Raw genomic sequence first — 20,068 nt, forward strand, 5'->3', positions numbered from 1 at the left:
TAAGCGTACATATGGTAATAAGAGTAACGTTCCTGCCAAATTTCATCATGATATCTTCAACGACTGCGGCCACCGTGGTGTGATGGTAGCGTGCTCCGCCTATCACACCGTATGCCCTGGGTTCAACTCCCGGGCAAAGCAACATCAAAACTTTAGAAATAAGATTTTTCAATTAGAAGAAAATTTTTCTAAGCGGGGTCGCCCCTCGGCAGTGTCTGGCAAGCGCTCCGATTGTATTTCTGCCATGAAAAGCTCTCAGTGAAAACTCATCTGCCTTGCAGATGCCGTTCGGAGTCGGCATAAAACATGTAGGTCCCGTCCGGCCAATGTGTAGGGAAAAATCAAGAGGAGCACGACGCAAATTGGAAGAGAAGCTCGGCCTTAGATCTCTTCGGAGGTTATCGCGCCTTACATTTATTTTTTTTTTTTATCTTCAACGACTGCCAAGTTACAGCTTGCAAAAATTTTAAATTACCTTCTTTTAAAAGTGGGCGGTGCTACGACCTTTGTAAAAAATTTTACAAATTTTCTATTCTGCGTCATAAGCTCAACTCACCTACCAAGTTTCATCGCTTTACCTGTCTTTGGTAATGAATTATTGCACTTTTTCGGGTTTTCGAAATTTTCGATATCGAAAAAGTGGGCGTGTTTATAGTCCGATATCGTTCATTTTAAATAACGATCTGAGATGAGTGCTCAGGAATCTACATACCAAATTTCATCAAGATACCTCAAAATTTACTCAAGTTATCGTGTTAACGGGCGGACGGACGTGGCTCAATCAAACTTTTTTTCGATCCTGAGGATTTTGATATATGGAAGTCTATAACTATCTCGATTTCTTTGTACCTGTACAACCAACCGTTATCCAATCAAACTTAATATACTCTGTGAGCTCTGCTCAACTGAGTATAATAAAACAAACTATAATACCGAACTAAACAAAATTCATACCAAATTTTGGATCTACTGTTCTCTTATTTTTTATCGGGTATTTGTAAAAGTCAAATATGCTAAAATTTTTGCTTGTATCCGTTGGTTTTAAAATTTTTTTTAAAATCGAAAAACCATTATGACCGCCGAGAGAAGAGAATGGTTTTACCTTCCTATATTTTTATCATGGGCTGGAGATATCAACTACAAGTAGACTCAAATACATATTTAATAATAATATAATTATAATACATTAGTAAAATTAATATCTATGGGCAAATTTTGCTTGGCTTTGAGGAAGAAAATATATCAATGATATCATCAAAATTTATCATTTCAAATTTTTCTTTTTCCACACTTGATAATGTTAGGCGACACATCGTTGATCGTAAATATGCCAAAATCAGTTTTAATTTGCTGAATGAACGTTGGCAGCTAGCAATTGATACTGAGATAGTCAAGAGTATTTGAAGTGCCATTCGCAAGTTTGGAAAAACATCTTCTCAATACGAGATTATAAAAGTAAGTACTTCTAACGGAGTTTTGGTTCAATTTCCTATCTACTGCGAGGCAATATTTTGCAGTCACATATTTCGATAAAAATTTCTGTTCCATCGAAATCTGTATTATAAAATTCACCCAAGTTCTTACAATTTCTTCTAAGTCGTTATTATCCTTGTTTAACAAATTTCCAACGCCTAAGAGAAATCCAAATTTGTAATTAAGGTCATTTAGTCGTGTAAATATTGTACGTATTTCTTGTTGGAGACGATTGAGAACACTTTTCACAACGCGAGAAATTTCACATTCTGCGGAAAGACCAACATCTCTAGCCGATTCTCCGGGCATTTTCCGGCGTCTTCTTATACGTTTTACTATATCAATATCCCATTTTTCATAAAGACACTTCGCTTTTTATATTGCTTCTTCACAGAGAGTGTCTCGAATTATAGGATAGTTCAATCGCTAATCATTTAAAATCATGATACGCCTCTCTAAAATTCATCCCCGGGTCTTGTAATCTTAGCAGCACACGATCAATCCTTAAGATTTCATACCATAAATGAACTATGCTATGAAACCAAAACTTAGTATATTTTGCAACATAACAGTAGCTTCGCTTCTGGTGTCACTTGTGGTGTTAGTGACCTCTGCTAATTGTTCTAAGTGTTCTACTACATTCTCTAGCCCATCGACGATAACGCTAACCGCTTGTGTTCGGGCGCTCCATCGTGTTTCAGATTCACGTTTGACAGTTTTTGTTAAAATATTTTTTAACAATTCCCATCGTAACGTTGAACGTGAGACAAAAAATATATGATTTTAATTATTGCACAAACTGTCGCAAGTATTCCGGATATATGCATGCATTAGAAAATTTTTCCAGAATTCAATACTTTTTAGAAATCAGTTATAATAAAAATACAAATTATCCAGGAAGTTCTGGTTTTCGGACAATTTGTCGCCCCCCTGTCAGTAGCGCCTGGGGCAAGATTCCACCTCCCCCTTGGCTGCCCTTCACTACGCCACTGATTCACATGCCGTCATGCGAATTGTTTGTGTTTGCAAAAGCAATAAAGTTGAGAATTGCATTGAGTTGTAGCTTTTGTTATTCTCATTGTTGTTGTTGATGTTGTCGTTGTTCATTTTGTTGGAGCTGTTATTTTTATTGACTGTTGCTCTGGTTTTTGGATATTTGTTGTTGTTTTTGTTATATGTTGTTAACAAAAAATATACAAACACTGTTGCTATGAGTAACACGCGAGACAACAAGCCAAGCCAATAGCTTTTTTTTGTTGTTGTCAACAACTATATTACAATGCACGAAAATTTATAGTTAAACTATTTGACACAAACATTTTTTCTGTTCTCTTAAATATTAAACGCAGATTGAATGGATTTTGCAAACTATCTGATTATGTAGATGCGCGTGATGGGAGAATTATATTGGTTAAGTTAGAGAATAAAGATGTCTAAACCAGTGGTGTACACGATAGCTTCCCAGAGCTTCGAAAAACAACAGTCAACAGTCATGCAGTCGACATCTGAGAAGTAAACATCTCGTGCGTAAGTTCTATCCTCAAACATTCTCAATGGAAACACATACTACTACAAAAAAGTTGCGTTTGCTTTCGAAGCTCTGTCGACGTTGTGCAGCGCTGGTCTAAATATATGGAAAATAGAAAATAAAAACAAAAAAAAATTATAAAATAAACAATTATAAACTTTCAAGGAATTTTAAATCATTCCCCCGATAAGGACAAATTTTTTACCGAGATTACAAATGTTCGTGGAAAATTGTCTCTTGGATTTGATACCACAACTTTCGTAAAAGCGTGCCACCTATGCGAAGGTACTCCAGTTTAGTTCGGTATACTAGCTTTAAAAAATACTCCACCAGCAAGCTTCAACAATATACTTAAATCCCTAGATCAAAGAAACAGGGGCCAAAGGAGTCGCCACGATCGATAGGGCTGCAAATAACCCTTCTAAGTGAGTTATGAAGGCGGACCGAGAACTTTGGGAGTATGAGGAGGGTTTTGTTAAAGGCTCATGTACCACGTGCCAATCCAGGGTCAAGTAGAGCTCCTCATGAGAAGGCGGATTTTCGACAGCAGGAATATTACAGTTGGGGACTAGTAATTCGAAACATTTACTTCAACGAAATATCTTCAGAGGGATATCTGGTTGTCCACAACGTTTCTGCAAACGATTTTATGAGTATCCCTAAAGGGACGGTTTGCTCTCAGCACCGGTATGCGGACGCAAACGGTCCTAGGAGCAAGTGGGAAGTATCAGGATGGAATAAGTTGGCCGGCGGTTTGTTAGTGCACGGCGAACGGTCCTAGTAGAAAGGCGAATCGCGGCTATCAGGACGGCTTCGACTGGGCAGCGGTATGATAGTGAGAGATAGCAGCAGAGCAGGGGGGGGGGGGGGGGAGGCTAGCGAGGTGATGGCAGTGCGAGAGATTATACAGTTGCTTTCGAAATTGATCTTTAGCGGTGATTGCGTGTTGTCCTTCGTCAGAAGTTGCTTCCTTCGACAGCAGAAGGGAGCCCACACAAGCGTCTCTAAAACATCGTTGCAATTCCCGCCCATATGTGTATGACACACTAGCATCGACATTGACAAAGCATTGATGATGAAGTGCCAACTTTTGCTGGCTAGAGCGGAACCTCTCGAGTACTATGTTGCAACAGCTTTGCATTATTATACTCAGTGGAGCAGAGCTCACAGAGTATATTAAGTTTAATTGGATAACGGTTGGTTGTACAGGTATAAAGGAATCGAGATAGACATAGACTTCCATATATCAAAATCATCAGGATCGAAAAAAAATTTGATTGATCCATGTCCGTCCGTCCGTCCGTCCGTTAACACGATATCTTGAGTAAATTTTGAGGTATCTTGATGAAATTTGGTATGTAGGTTCCTGAGCACTCATCTCAGATCGCTATTTAAAATGAACGACATCGGAATATAACCACGCCTACTTTTTCGATATCGAAAATTTCGAAAAATCGAAAAAGTGCAATAATTCATTACAAAAGACAGATAAAGCGATGAAACTTGGTAAGTGAGTTGAACTTATGACGCAGAATAGAAAACTAGTAAAATTTTGGACAATGGGCGTGGCACCGCTCACATTTAAAAGAAGGTAATTTAAAATTTTGCAAGCTGTAATTTGACAGTCGTTGAAGATATCATGATGAAATTTGGCAGGAACGTTACGCCTATTACTATATGTACGCTTAATAAAAATTTGCAAAATCGGAGAAGGACCACGCCCACTTTAAAAAAATTTTTTTTTGAAGTAAAAGTTTAACAAAAAATTTTATATCTTTACAGTATATAAGTAAATTATGTCAACATTCAACTTCAGTAATGATATGGTGCAACAAAATACAAAAATAAAAGAAAATTTCAAAATGGGTGTGGCTCCGCCCCTTTTCATTTAATTTGTCTAGGATACTTTTAATACCATAAGTCGAATAAAAATTTACCAATCCTTTTGAAATTTAGTAGGGGTATAGATTTTATGACGTTAACTGTTTTCTGTGAAAATGGGCGAAATCAGTTGAAGCCACGCCCAGTTTTTATACACAGTCGTCCGTCTGTCCTTCCGCTCGGCCGTTAACACGATAACTTGAGCAAAAATCGACATATCTTTACTGAACTTAGTTCACGTACTTATCTGAACTCACTTTATCTTGGTATAAAAAATGAACAAAATCCGGCTATGACCACGCCCACTTTTTCGATATCGAAAATTACGAAGAATTAAAAAAATGCCATAATTCTATACCAAATACGAAAAAAGGTATGAAATATGGTAAGGTAATTGGATTGGTTTATTGACGCGAAATATAACTTTAGAAAAAACTTAGTAAAATGGTTGTGACACCTACCATATTAAGTAGAAGAAAATGAAAAAGTTCTGTAAGGCGAAAGCAAAAGCCCTCGGAATCTTGGCAGGAATACTGTTCGTGGTATTACATATATAAATAAATTAGCGGTACCCGACAGATGATGTTCTGGGTCACCCTGGTCCACATTTTGGTCGATATCTCGAAAACGCCTTCACACATACAACTACCACCACTCCCTTTTAAAACTCTCATTAATACCTTTAATTTGATACCAATATCGTACAAACACATTCTAGAGCCATCCCTGGTCCACCTTTATGGCGATATCTCGAATAGGCGACCACTTATAGAACGTAGGCCCACTCCCTTTTAAAATACTCATTAACACCTTTCGTTTGATACCCATATCGTACAAACAAATTCTAGAGTCAACCCTGATCCACCTTTATGGCGATATCCCTAAATGGCGTCCACCTATAGAACTTTGGTCCACTCCCTCATAAAATACTCCTTAATGCCTTTCGTTTGATACACATGTCATACAAACACATTCCAGTGCTTCCCTCGGTTCATTTTCCTACATGGTTATTTTCCCTTATGTTGTCACCATAGCTCTCAACTGAGTATGTAATGTTTGGTTACACCCGAACTTAACCTTCCTTACTTGTTTTTTTAATGCTCATGTTCCCCTCGAATAAGTAAAAGGGTTAATTTTTACGGCGCGCAAAGTTCTAAGCGCTCGCCGGTTTAAACCATGGTGTTCTTCTTCCTATTTTTGTACCGATAAAAACACTCACCAAATGTTTTGCGGAGTTTTATCGGTGTTGATGGTCCTTTTCCCGTTATTGATCTGGTACGTTCTGGAAAATAGCATCATTAACGTGCTAGCCCGACAATCGTGGAAACAATTTGATATGAGCCTTCGAGTTCATTCAATTCCTGCTTCAGTTAGGAACTTGGGGTTGCCAAGAGTAGGTAAAATAGACAACTTGGTTGGAGAAGCGCTGACAACCGCTCAAAGTATTTTGGCTACACAACTCCTTGAATCCCAGCTGCCACGATCGGTGTAACCGCTATCATTAGGCTGAGTGAAGCTAGGGCAAGAGTATTGTAGAATACGAGCTCCGTCCTGAAGGCATGTGATTTTTGTAAATACTTGCTTAAGAGTCTGTGGTCGTGTATAAATCGCCTTTACATGCATAGTTCTTACGTTGGTTGCAGGCGAAGAGGTCTGTCTGAAGAGATATCCGCTCTGCGCTTGCGAGACGGCCGTATCAATTTCCAAGTCAGACCTGTATAGCAGTAGGATTGGTCTGTATCTTTACATTGTTCTACTTCATGCTCTTCTATATTTTTGTTTACGAGATCCTCTTGGCTTCGCGATTCAAGCAATCGCCGAGCTATCGTATTGCTTTATAAAATCTTTTTTCCTACGTGCTTCTGCCTTTCGATACATTGAGGATTGGGAAGCCACCTACATTGATATTTTTAATTGTCACCCTTTCCCATGCTCCATACACTACGGGGAAAATTATGTAACGAGTCATTTCTTCTCGTGTGAACCAAAATTCTTATCATAGAAGAGCATTCATTCACGTCAGTAAGTGACAGTAAACCTAAATTCCTTTATGAAATTTGTGGTATTATGAAGTGATGACTGTGAATGTAAGTTAGTGCGGCGCAAAGTGCCACGTCGTCGACCCTTAATTTCATTCCGTGAATTCACACCTCTGAGCCAAGCTCGCTTAAAACCAATTTATGGGTAAAATTTCAAATAACACACGCTGATGCTCCAAGCCTCACGCGTGTGTTATTGTTATTCCCATCATTCGAAATTTAGCACTAAAGTAACATCGTCACTAACTTTGACACGATTTGTGAGAAACTGAACTCCCGTCATCTAACCGAGTGCTTAACAACCGATCACGTTCCCAACCAACTATTCCAATCAAATTTTATAACTTAAGTAAAAAATTTATTACTGGGTTACGGCAGCTGCCAACGCATACACACACGCACTCCAGTTCTTACGTATGCTATGACTTTGATGCCATTGTTATCGACCAACAGAACTGAACGACCGAGCGACCGACCGATCGACCAAATTGATACCAACTAAAGTTGCAGCAGCAACAACATGCCAACATGCCAAGTTCATATCAAATTTTCGAATCAAAGGCAAAAAAATAATTTCCATTTAAAACATTCTTTGCCACATTTCATTTTATTTACCGCACTTCGAAAAGTGTACAGTGGGATATTGGCATTCTTTCTGGGGTAAAAGCAAATGTTTTTAGATTTTTCATTAAATTACGGAGTTCGAGTTTTGAAACCATATAAAATTCCAAAGTTAGCAAAGAATGTATATCTTGAGGTTACGTTCTAAACTTCATTAGCTGTTAGATTATCTGAGGCTGTTTAACATCCTTATCGTCATATTTAATAGCTTTGGATATACATAATTGCATACATCACATCCTTAATCGCGATAACGTCTGCTTGGAAGATGCAACAGTGATCGTGCGGCTTACGTCGAGCTTCCATCCAACTTCGGTTCATGCGTGGACCACTGAAAGTGCTCACTGCCATAGTTAAGTCTCTCTGAAGGGAATAACAGTTGTGAAGCTTCCATTACCCCGCTCCTAAGTATCTTACCTTGCGAATTGGTTGCATTGCAGAAACATTTTGCTTCTGACGATACAGCGCCGCAACTCGAATGCTTGTTTTGCGAGCCTGAATGTCACTTGAGTTATGGTACTTAGATTGCATTTGCTATGCACGTCTAGGTCAATTTCATGCTGGTTAGGTTGCGTTATTATTGTTATCTGGTGTCACTACACATTCACCTTGACGATTATGCTAAAGGCCCTTATGTTGTCTCTGAGGATTACCAGGTTTATGGGAATTTAACAGAAATTGTTGGTTAAGCATTTCACTCCTCTCATTTACGTGAAGTTGTTCGGCCTCAGGTTGTAGATGATGTTCAGGTGTCATAAGGAGACATCTCGTAGCGGTGACCTAGAGGGTTAAATGTGTCGCGCTAGTAATTTAATGGTGCTTGTTACCCGTACATACTGGATCTATATCCGGCAAAGGACCATCAACATCGATAACAGTCGCGAAAACTTTCGTGAAGTGTCCTTATCGCTCCAACAACAACAACAATGTAAGTTGTGACTAAAAGTGGGTGCCAATATAACACGCTGGCGGCCGCCGTGTTGTGATGGTAGCGTGCTCCGCCTACCACACCGGAGATCCTGGGTTCCCGCCCAGGCAAAGCTAAATCAAAAATTATAGAAACAAGTTTTTTCAATTAGAAGAAAAATTTTCCAAGCGGGGTCGCCCCTCGGCAGTGTTTGGCAAGCACTCCGAGTGTATTTCTGCCGTGAAAAGCTCTCAGTGAAAATTCATCCGCCTTGCAGATGCCGTTCGGAGTCGGCATAAAACAAGTAGGTCCCATCCAGCAAATTTGTAGGTAAAAACAAGTAAAGGTGTCTAAGTTCGGGTGTAACCGAACATTACATACTCAGCGTGAGCTTCAATTGTACATTTCATTTCAGATAAATTACTTTTCTACATAACACGTGGCACCGTCCGTTTAAAAAAAATGTCTCCCCACTTCCTCTTACAATAAAACTTGATAAGTGAAATATCATTGATTCAAAGCTCTTTTTCGCTAAGATATAGCTTATTATTTTCGTCTACGACCCTTTTAAAAATCTTTTATATAAAATTGGGCGTGGTCTTTAACCGTCTCGTCCATTTTTTCTATAAATATTTCCTGTTATATGGAAAATTTGTGTACCCAATTTTATTACGATCCGTTAATTTTTCTTCGAGTTATGGCTCCCGAAACATAGAAAATTGCTTAGTCATAATAGGGGCGATGCCACGCCCATTTCTTAAAATTGCTTGAGATTGCTGGCGGATCACTTAACGACGTGACTGTGATCACGAAACATGACAGCCCAACATGTTTTTCTTGCCTATAGGACTTTGAGACGGCTGAGCATTTTTTGTAAGCTTCCTCCGTCTTGGCTAGGATTAGTTATAAGGCCTTTTCATCAAATGTGCTTTTCGGCAATCAAAAATCTGCTTTAATTTTATCATAAACTAGCAGACCCGGCAAACTTTGTTCTGTCCTAAATTTGGTCTATCTGCATACATTTTAATAAGCTTTTTCTGTCTAACACTGCCCTCCCCCTCTTCACTTTTTCCTAATACTTTTATTCACTCTTCCCTCAGTTTTTTTCCCTTCATCTATCTCCATCTCCGTCTCATTCTATCTCTGTCAGTCTGCTTCTCTCTTTTCTCTTCTATTAACTTCTGCTAATTCTTCTGCATCTCTTATTGCCATTCCCAGAGGGTGGTATGTATTTTGTTCCAGTCTCAGTCCCACTCCGAGTCTCAGTCCCAGTCCTAGTCCTAATCCTAGTCTCAGTCCGTCTCTGGTCTACTCCCCGGAAAAAAGGATCGTAAATACTAATATAGGCAAATTTATATACCAAATTTCAGGCAAATCGAATAGGACGTATGTAAATATGTATGTGGGTATTATTAATTCATGTTTTTATTTCGGCTTTGCATCACCAACAGCTTTCATTTGATATCCATATTACATACACATTCTAGGGGTATCCGGGTCCACGTTTTGGCCTATATCTGGAGATCCTAGTCACCCAGGGGTATGGAAATTACTCCCTACTAAAGCGCTCATCAACAGCTTTCATTTGATATCCATATTCTAAAAACTCATTCTGGGGGTACCCGGGTCCACGTTTTGACCATGTGCAAACCACCGCGTGAGGTATACGCAACTTATGTGAAAGTTTGAATAAAATTTGCCACCGCATCTCTTCAAACACCGGCGACCAACTATCACACAGTTTAGCCTTTCTTTTTATATAGTGTAGATAGGTGCCTGGTCCACTTTCCGGGAAGAAACTTCACAGGAGCGCTATCCTATCTTTCAAGTTGGATCAAGCTGCATACGGTGTGCAAATTTTATTAAAATCGGTTAAATAGTTGCGGAGTTCATCGTCGACAAACAATGTGACACGAATTTTATATATATATATAAAGATTAAGATGGAATGAAGTTTCAGTTAAGGTTTCTGCTCGTCTGGTGTAGTTTGGGGGGGGGGGGGGGAGGGGCAAATCTTGTGTACGCTGCTCGTTTCTTGGCTGAACCTGCTAGCGACTAAAAAATGTATACACCTGTTGTTGTTTTTATACATTTTGCCGAATAGAGATACGGCACGCTCTCGTACCAGGATCTTCTGGTACTAGCTACAGCTGTCTTGAGCACAGTTTTTGGACAACTTAGACCTTCGAGACTGTGTCGCCTCTTAAGACAGCTTGTCCCTGCAGCAATGTTATTACCCCTTAACCCATAGTGGTCTTTAATGCACCTTTTTCGGTTGGGATTGCGCCCTGCTACAAGAAGAAAAACAACGAATACATAGCCAAAGTGCTAGCATCCCATACATTTCATATATCAGAGAAAGAAAGAGATAACAAACTTTTTGTTTTGTACAAATTTTAGCGAAGAAGACCTATTTTTAGATTCTCTGACCTGGAAACAAGGCTCCCAAGAATACCAAACTATGCAGAAGTTTTTATTAACTTGTTTGATCCACAGTACACACTCGACGTCTTATCTTTTGTACTCGACTACTTATGCCTGCTTTTTGCTTTGTTGTTGGATTTTTATGTTCATAATTTTTTTAATTTTTCCCTTATTTATTTAGTTTTTTTCTTTTTCATGATATTTTATTGTAGCAAATTCTGCTGTTGGTGCCATCCTTTGTAATTGACTCTTTTCCTCATGCTTCCTGCTAGCGTTGCGCTGTTGCTTTGTTGTTGTTGCTATAAATATATTGCATTGTAAATCGCTATTTGCTTATGTTGTTGTTGTATCAGTTGCATGCGTATACAATAAATTATTGTATTTATGGCTGAGAGTGCGATTGGTGAGGCGGTAAGCTGGCAACGGCGGCTCTATACTGAGTAAAGCAGCAAGCAGCAAGCAGCAGCCGCCAGTTTGTCGGGTCAGTGACAGCAGCGGAGTGACAAAAAATGAGTTGATTACACACAAAAGTTGAACGTAGCAAGCAAGAAGGGGATTGCGTTTGGTACTACCAGCTAAGATCAGACCAGCTACATATGTATAAAGCAGCCTTCAGACAGTCGACAGGCAGATAGAAAGACAGATGGATGCGGACCTGAAAGAGATAGGCAAACAAACACACACATATCTACATACACGCAAACTGGTATGTATGTTTGTATAGACAACAAGGAGACAGTCAGTCGAAAAGCGAATAAAAAGCAAGCATCCGACGAGCCGTCATTTACGTGTGATTGCTACGATTTGTTGGTATGCAAAAATGTGTTGCAAGGACACAAAATTGTATGTTGCACAAATCGAGTGCGAGCGCGCGTACAACAATAAATATATATACTTTTTTTTGTGCTAAAATAGTAAATTAGTACTGCTGTCGTTGGTATGTTGTTGTCGATATTTTGTTCTATTTTTTTGTGTATTTTTGTACATTTTGCCAGTTGATACATGATTGCTGATTGAAAATTGTCTATTTGCTCTTTGCCATATTGAATTAGCAGCATGAAATTGAAGTAATTCATTGTATGCCAAATCAAAAGGAGCAATGGCGGCATTGTTGTAGGCCACAACAAAAATAACTCTTAGTGATACTTTTATGCACAGTAGCGAACAGAAAAATAGCATTGATAATTTTTATAGAACTTCGTCAGTAAAATTCTTTTTTCATTGATAGGTACTAGAGAAAAATTACAAAATTTTCACACGACGATGGTTACTAGGAAATCTTTCTGAATTTCACTTGTTTATCTGCTAGTTTTTCGTGAGCTGAGTTTTGAACTCGAAATCTCCTGCATTCATGTTGACGTTTAAACAGGTGCCTATATCCACTTATAAGGCATGGCTAAAAATCCAATATTACTAATCAAGTTCTGTTGAACGCGCCTGCAGTTCTTCCACACAATTTGAATTTAAAATACTGGGAAACAAAAACAAAGCCACAAGCGAGACATTCATATTGCTGAGTGGATAGAGACATCTGCCTTAACACTTATGTGATTGCATGCTATTTGGAATTTAAAATTCAGTTCCTGAAAAGCCAGCTGATGAAGAAGTGAAATGAGCAAACATGTCCTAGTAACCATCATCGTGCGCAAATTTTGTAATTTTTCTCTAATATCAATGACAAAAAAATTGTATAAAGCAATATGATAATTAAGTGCAAATAAATAATATTGATATACTTACAATAAACAATGGAAGCAATGCTAATAATGCACTGCTAAGAATCCAATTTTACTAATAAATTTCTAATTAGCATGACTGAAAATAATCTTTCTTACTTTCAATACTTAAAGAAACAAGTAAGGAAGGCTAAGTTCGGGTGTAACCGAACATTACATACTCAGTTGTGAGCTGTGGAGACAAAGTAAGGGAAAATGGAAGGTATTAAAGAGTATTTTAAGAGGAAGTGGGCCACAGTTCTATGGATGGACGCCATTTAGGGATATCGCCATAAAGGTGGACCAGGCCTGACTCTTGAATTTATTTTGTACGATATGGGTATTAAATATAAGGTATTAATAAGTATTTTAAAAGGGCGTGGGCCTAAGTTCTATAGATGGACGCCTTTTCGAGATATCGCCATAAAGATGGACCAGGGGTGACTCTAGAATTTGTTTGTACGATATGAATATCAAATGAAAGATGTTAATGAGTATTTTAAAAAGGCGTGGGCCTTAGTTCTATAGGTGGACGCCTTTTCGAGATATCGCCATAAAGGTGGACCAGGGTTGGCTCTAGAATTTGTTTTTACGATATGGGTATCAAATGAAAGGTGTTAATGAGTATTTTAAAAGGGAGTGGGCATAAGTTCTATAGGTGGACGCCTTTTCCAGATATCGCCATAAAGGTGGACAAGGGATGACTCAAGAATTTGTTTGTACGATATGGGTATCAAATGAAAGGTGTTAATGAGTATTTTAAAAGGGAGTGGGCATAAGTTCTATAGGTGGACGCCTTTTCCAAATATCGCCATAAAGGTGGACCAGGGATGACTCTAGAATTTGTTTGTACGATATGGGTTTCAAATGAAAGGTGTTAATGAGTATTTTAAAAGGGAGTGGGCCTAAGTTCTATAGGTGGACGCCTTTTCGGGATATCGCCATAAAGGTGGACCAGGGGTGACTCTAGAATTTGTTTGTACGATATGGGTTTCAAATGAAAGGTGTTAATGAGTATTTTAAAAGGGAGTGGGCCTAAGTTCTATAGGTGGACGCCTTTTCGGGATATCGCCATAAAGGTGGACCAGGGGTGACTCTAGAATTTGTTTGTACGATATGGTCATTAACACGAGTATTTTAAAAGGGAATGGGCATAAGTTCTATAGGTGGACGCCTTTTCCAGATATCGCCATAAAGGTGGACCAGGGATGACTCTAGAATTTGTTTGTACGATATGGGTTTCAAATGAAAGGTGTTAATGAGTATTTTAAAAGGGAGTGGGCCTAAGTTCTGTAGGTGGACGCCTTTTCAAGATATCGCCATAAAGGTGGACCAGGGGTGACTCTAGAATTTGTTTGTACGATATGGGTATCAAATGAAAGGTGTTAATGAGTATTTTAAAAGGGAGTGGGCATAAGTTCTATAGGTGGACGCCTTTTCCAGATATCGCCATAAAGGTGGACCAGGGATGACTCTAGAATTTGTTTGTACGATATGGGTTTCAAATGAAAGGTGTTAATGAGTATTTTAAAAGGGAGTGGGCCTAAGTTCTATAGGTGGACGCCTTTTCGGGATATCGCCATAAAGGTGGACCAGGGATGACTCTAGAATTTGTTTGTACGATATGGGTATCAAATGAAAGGTGTTAATGAGTATTTTAAAAGGGAGTGGGCCTAAGTTCTATAGGTGGACGCCTTTTCGAGATATCGCCATAAAGGTGGACCAGGGGTGACTCTAGAATTTATTTTGTACGATATGGGTATTAAATATAAGGTATTAATGAGTATTTTAAAAGGGAGTAGGCCTTAGTTCTATATGTGGACGGCTTTTCGAGATATCGCCATAAACATGGACCAGGGGTGACTCTAGAATGTGTTTGTACGATATGGGTATCAAATGAAAGGTGTTAAAGAGTATTTTAAAAGGGAGTGGGCCTAAGTTCTATAGGTGGACGCCTTTTCAAGATATCGCCATAAAGGTGGACCAGGGGTGACTCTAGAATTTGTTTGTACGATATGGGTATCAAATGAAAGGTGTTAATGAGTATTTTAAAAAGGCGTGGGCCTTAGTTCTATAGGTGGACGCCTTTTCAAGATATCGCCATAAAGGTGGACCAGGGTTGACTCTAGAATTTGTTTGTACGATATGGGTATCAAATGAAAGGTGTTAATGAGTATTTTAAAAAGGAGTGGGCCTTAGTTCTATATGTAGACGCCTTTTCGAGATATCGCCATAAACGTGGACCAGGGGTGACTCTAGAATGTGTTTGTACGATATGGGTATCAAATTAAAGGTATTAATGAGGTTTTTAAAAGGGAGTGACCCTTAGTTGTATATGTGAAGGCGTTTTCGAGATATCGACCAAAATGTGGACCACGGTGATCCAGAACATCATCTGTCGGGTACCGCTAATTTATTTATATATGTAATACCACGAACAGTATTCCTTCCAAGATTCCAAGGGCTTTTGATTTCGCCCTGCAAAACTTTTTCATGTTCTTCTACTTAATATGGTAGGTGTCACACCCATTTTACCAAGTTTTTTTCTAAAGTTATATTTTGCGTCAATAGACCAATACAATTACCATGTTTGATCCCTTTTTTCGTATTTGGTATATAATTATGGAATTTTTTTCATTTTTCGTAATTTTCGATATAAAAAAGTGGGCGTGGTCATAGTCGGATTTCGGCCATTTTTTACACCAACACAAAGTGAGTTCAGATAAGTACGTGAACTGAGTTTAGTAAAGATATATCGATTTTTGCTCAAGTTATCGTGTTAACGGCCGAGCGGAAGGACAGACGGTCGACTGTGTATAAAAACTGGGCATGGCTTCAACCGATTTCTCCTTTTTTCACAGAAAACAGTTATCGTCCTAGAATCTAAGCCTCTACCAAATTTCACAAGGATTGCTAAATTTTTGTTCGACTTATGGCATTAAAAGTTTCCTAAACAAATTAAATTAAAAAGGGCGGAGCCACGCCCATTTTGAAATTTTCTTTTATTTTTGTATTTTGTTGCAACATATCATTACTGGAGTTGAATGTTGACATAATTTACTTATATAGTGTAAAGATATTAACTTTTCTTTTAAAATTTTAATTAAAAAAATTTTTTTTTAAAAAGTGGGCGTGGACGTTCTCCGATTTTGCTAATTTTCATTAAGCAGACATATAGTAATAAGGGTAACGCTCCTGCCAAATTTCATCATGATATCTTCAACGACTGCCAAATTACAGCTTGCAAAACTTCTAAATTACCTTCTTTTAAAAGTGGGCGGTGCCACGCCCATTGTCCACAATTTTACTAGTTTTCTATTCTGCGTCATAAGTTCAACTCATCTACTAAGTTTCATCGCTTAATCCGTATTTGGTAATGAATTATCGTACTTTTTCGATTTTTCGAAATTTTCGATATCGAAAAAGGGGGCGTGGTTATGGTCCGATATCGTTCATTTTAAATAGTGATCTGAGATGAGTGCCCAGGAACCTACATACCAAATTTCATCAAGATACCTCAAAATTTACTCAAGTTATGGTGTTAACGGACAGACGGACGGACGGACGGACGGACGGACATGGCTCAATCGAATTTTTTTTCGATACTGATGATTTTGATATATGGAAGTCTATATCTATCTCGATTCCTTTATACCTGTACAACCAACCGTTATCAAATCAAAGTTAATATACTCTGTGAGCTCTGCTCAACTGAGTATAGAAACGTCTACGAATTTGGTAACTGAAACTATGCAAACCAATCTCAAAATTTTTTTCCAAAATATTAAAATTAAAGATTTAACGAAAATTCCCTACTTTTTTATAAGCTTTTTGAATTTTTTCAAGTATGCAGTTTTGTAGCCCAATCAATTTGAGTCTAACAAAGTACAAGCATGTAGGCCTCTTAAAATTCTCATTAATTTAAACAAATTTTTTTTTCTGTTTATGTTCTCATCCATAACAAGGGAGCGTACCAATTTTTTTCAAGGGCCGAAACAGTTATTCCTTTTATAATATAATTCCTTGCAAAACTATTAATTTTGGACTTTTAATATATTTGGATCAAGATAAAAATTATTTTCGGATTTTTATTTTTTGAGTCCGATAGAACTAGTTAAACTCGGACTTTTAAAAATAAAAGTCCGGAAATAAAAGTTAAATCCGGACTTTTATTTTTTAGGGCCAAAATAAAAGTCCCGCTTGATAACAAAGAAACGGCTTATCCGAAACAAACAAATAAAAATACAGATTTTACTTTTATATGTGGACTTTTATGGAAAAAGCTCCAAAAATAAAAAGGATGCATGATTCGACATGATATTGCTATAGGGATACCTGAGAACTCAAACATTTTCACCTAGGACAATTTTTTGACCAGGACTTTTTCGATTGCGAAAAAAAAAAATTATTTTCCGTCCCTGATTTTTTTCATATAGAAGAAAATCTCTGTTTTTTAGATTCGAAAAAAAAATTATCAAAAATTAATGCGAATTTTAAGAGATCTATAACTTGTATTTTGTTAAACTGAAGTTGAATGTTCTGCAAAACTCCATACTGAAACAAGTAAGGAAGGCTATGTTCGGGTGCAACCGAACATTACATACTCAGCTGACAAATTACAGCTTGCTAAACTTTTTTATTACCTTCTTTTAAAAGTGGGCGGTGCAACGCTCATTGTCCAAAATTTTAATAATTTTCTATTCTGCGTCAAAAGTTCAACCCACCTACCAAGTTTCATCGCTTTATCCGTATTTGGTAATGAATTATCGCACTTTTTCGGTTTTTCGAAATTTTCGATATCGAAAAAGTGGGAGTGGTTATAGTCAGATTTCGTTCATTTCTGAGATGAGTGCCCAGAAACGTACATACCAAATTTCATTAAAATACCTCAAAATTTACTCAAGTTATCGTGTTTACGAACAGACGGACGTACGGACATGGCTAAATGAATTTCTTTTTTCGCCCAGATCATTTTGATATATAGAAAGAAGTCTATATCTATCTCGATTATTTTATGCTGTTACGGGGTACCGTTATGCGAACAAAATTAATATACTATGTGAGCTCTTCTCAGCTGAGTATAAAAAAGTTTAGAGAGCTCCAAATAAGAAGTACGAAATTGTCTTAAATTTTAAGTTTTTAAAAGTTTTTTCTGAAGATATTATCTCAAATAAAAAACGAGAATTTAATTGAAGGAATTAAAAAAAAATTCAACCGCTAATTTTCTGTTCGCTACTGTAGCAACAATGCGTGTTGCTGCGGCATGAGTGACAACATACGAGAAATAACTACATGCAAAAAGGGGCAAACGTCGAGTGTTGTTGCTTTTATTTTTTTGTTGCCACATGCCAAGGCAAAACTCGAAGAAATTTCAAAAGTCTAAATTTGGAAGGCATGGCATATTATCAGTAGTTAATTAATAATGATTTTGTAAGCATTTTATATATACATTAGCGTGAGTACGTCCCTGAAGGTTCGAGTGTAAGACTATGTGCTTTTGACAGGAAAATTATTTGAAATACGATAAAGTACGACTTATGGACTTTAGCGAAATTTACGCCTGACTCGTTATTTTCTGAGCCTAGGAGGTTCAAAGTGGTGATATTAGATCGTTCCCGAGGTGGTCGGACTAATACTAGTACCATATCGTTTCTTGTAACGTATCGGGTCCATGTATAACTGACAAAAGGCCATCAACTCTACAGGTTTCTTAACCTATCCAAATGGTTTGAACAGAGAACTAACTAGACCTACTGAAACCAGCAGCAATTGGTTCTAGGTGAAAATGCATCAAACTGGCGGCTCAAGCGCTACTTGGGCCAGGGTCTTTAGTATATGGGCGGCGAAGAAACTAACCAAACAACTATACCTTTAAAATGTTTTGAGACATCGAAATTTTGTAATATTTTGCGTTCTTTTCTGTACTCTGTGATTTGTTGATGATGCTTAGCTTAACCTAAACTGCAATTTTCGTACTGCTTGATACAGTCAGTTACGTTTCTTTCAGATCAGGAAAACAATTTTTCAAGTATCGCACATCACTACATTGTGGCAAATGTTGACATCACTAGGCTGTTAGTAAATAATCACGCAACAACAAAAACATGAAGCAAGCCACATTTGTGTACATGAACACACCAATCATCATTTACACACATACATGGAAGGCGACATGCACACACATAGCAGCTCGAAGTGAAGAGATATCTCACACACACACATGTAGTCATCAGCCGAAGTTCTTACTCACACATACACACGCATATAACTAAATTACCCAGCAGGATATACAAGAGTTCTAGAAGGTGAAACGTCTAGACCTTTGGAGAAATATACGTACGATGCAACAGAGAGTATAAAAGCAGCGCAAGCTGAGTAATAACTAATCAGATTAGTTGTGAAGTATAATTGTGAATTACTACTCCCAAAGTAATCTAAATAAAGACCAGTTGGCAATACTGAATATTGGAGTGATTTTTTCAACAATTTAGTGATTGGAATGTTAGCAGAAGGTGCATAGGTATGAGAAATCCCCAGAATTCGTTACAATATTAACAACCTACGACAGCACAACAAATATCATTCTACCACAACGGCAACGATAATGCATCCAACGTAAGACAACAAGAGCCAACCACACACACAGCGATATATGCATTCTTTTGGTTTTAGACGACGCGCCATTATAATTGCCTCAACAAGTCGCCCTTATCGGACAAAAAGTCACAGCGATTGAGCATTTTTGAGCCCATAAAGTAGCAGTGGCATTTTTAATAAAATTTCGTCAATTAAATTCACCTTTTTTTTGTTTTCGTTAGTGTGAAAAAAAAACTTCCGTCTGAATTGCACTGTTTCACCAATATCGAAATCGTTTTCGAAAAAATTCGAGAAAATTTTAAAAAATTTCAAACTTTTTATTTAGATTTTTCTTAATTTTTTTCAGGATGCAGTTTTGTAGCCCAATCAATTTTAGTTTGACAAGGTATGAGTAATAGGTATCTCAAAATTTTTATTGATTTTTGAAAAAATGTTTACTAAAAAGTGTTTAGTATTTTCATCCATTCCTAGGCTGCAAAGCAAATTTAGAACAACCTTCGCAAACATTGTTTTTTAAGTCAATGTAAATTTCGAGAGACCTAATACTTTTTAAAACTGTTGACCTATGAAACTGCGTACTCTAAAAAATTCAGAAAATTTCAAATAAAACAAGTAAGGAAGGCTAAGTTCGGGTGTAACCGAACATAACATACTCAGTTGAGAGCTATGGAGGTAAAATAAGGAAAATCAATCTGGGGTAACCCTGGAATGTGGTTGTATAACATGTGTATCAAATGAAAGGTATTAAAGAGTATTTTAAGAGAGAATAGGCCATAGTTCTATGGATGAACGCCATTTAGGGATATCGCCATAAAGGTAGACCAGGGCTGACTCTAGAATTTGTTTGTACGATATGGGTATCAAATGAAAGGTGTTACTGAGC

The 20,068-nt window shown here is 37.7% G+C and overlaps 2 protein-coding genes across 8 annotated transcripts in view; one reads left to right on the forward strand and one right to left on the reverse strand.

Annotated features, from left to right (window-relative positions):
* LOC137251358 (uncharacterized) overlaps positions 1-20,068 on the reverse strand; it is a 457,851-nt gene that overhangs the window by 74,606 nt on the left and 363,177 nt on the right. Inside the window, exon 1 of one of the 7 annotated variants that reach the window (XM_067785795.1) lies at positions 7,287-7,309. The exons of the other annotated variants lie outside the window; for them this stretch is intronic. The gene's annotated coding sequence lies outside the window, so the exon portion shown is untranslated. Of the gene's footprint in view, positions 1-7,286; positions 7,310-20,068 lie in introns of those variants that run through there. 7 annotated transcript variants of the gene reach the window in all.
* ppk23 (pickpocket 23) overlaps positions 1-20,068 on the forward strand; it is a 589,427-nt gene that overhangs the window by 55,273 nt on the left and 514,086 nt on the right. The window lies entirely within an intron of this gene.

Source organism: Eurosta solidaginis, chromosome 4 (genome assembly GCF_040869045.1).
Source record: "Eurosta solidaginis isolate ZX-2024a chromosome 4, ASM4086904v1, whole genome shotgun sequence".
In the NCBI taxonomy this organism is placed as follows: domain Eukaryota; kingdom Metazoa; phylum Arthropoda; class Insecta; order Diptera; family Tephritidae; genus Eurosta; species Eurosta solidaginis.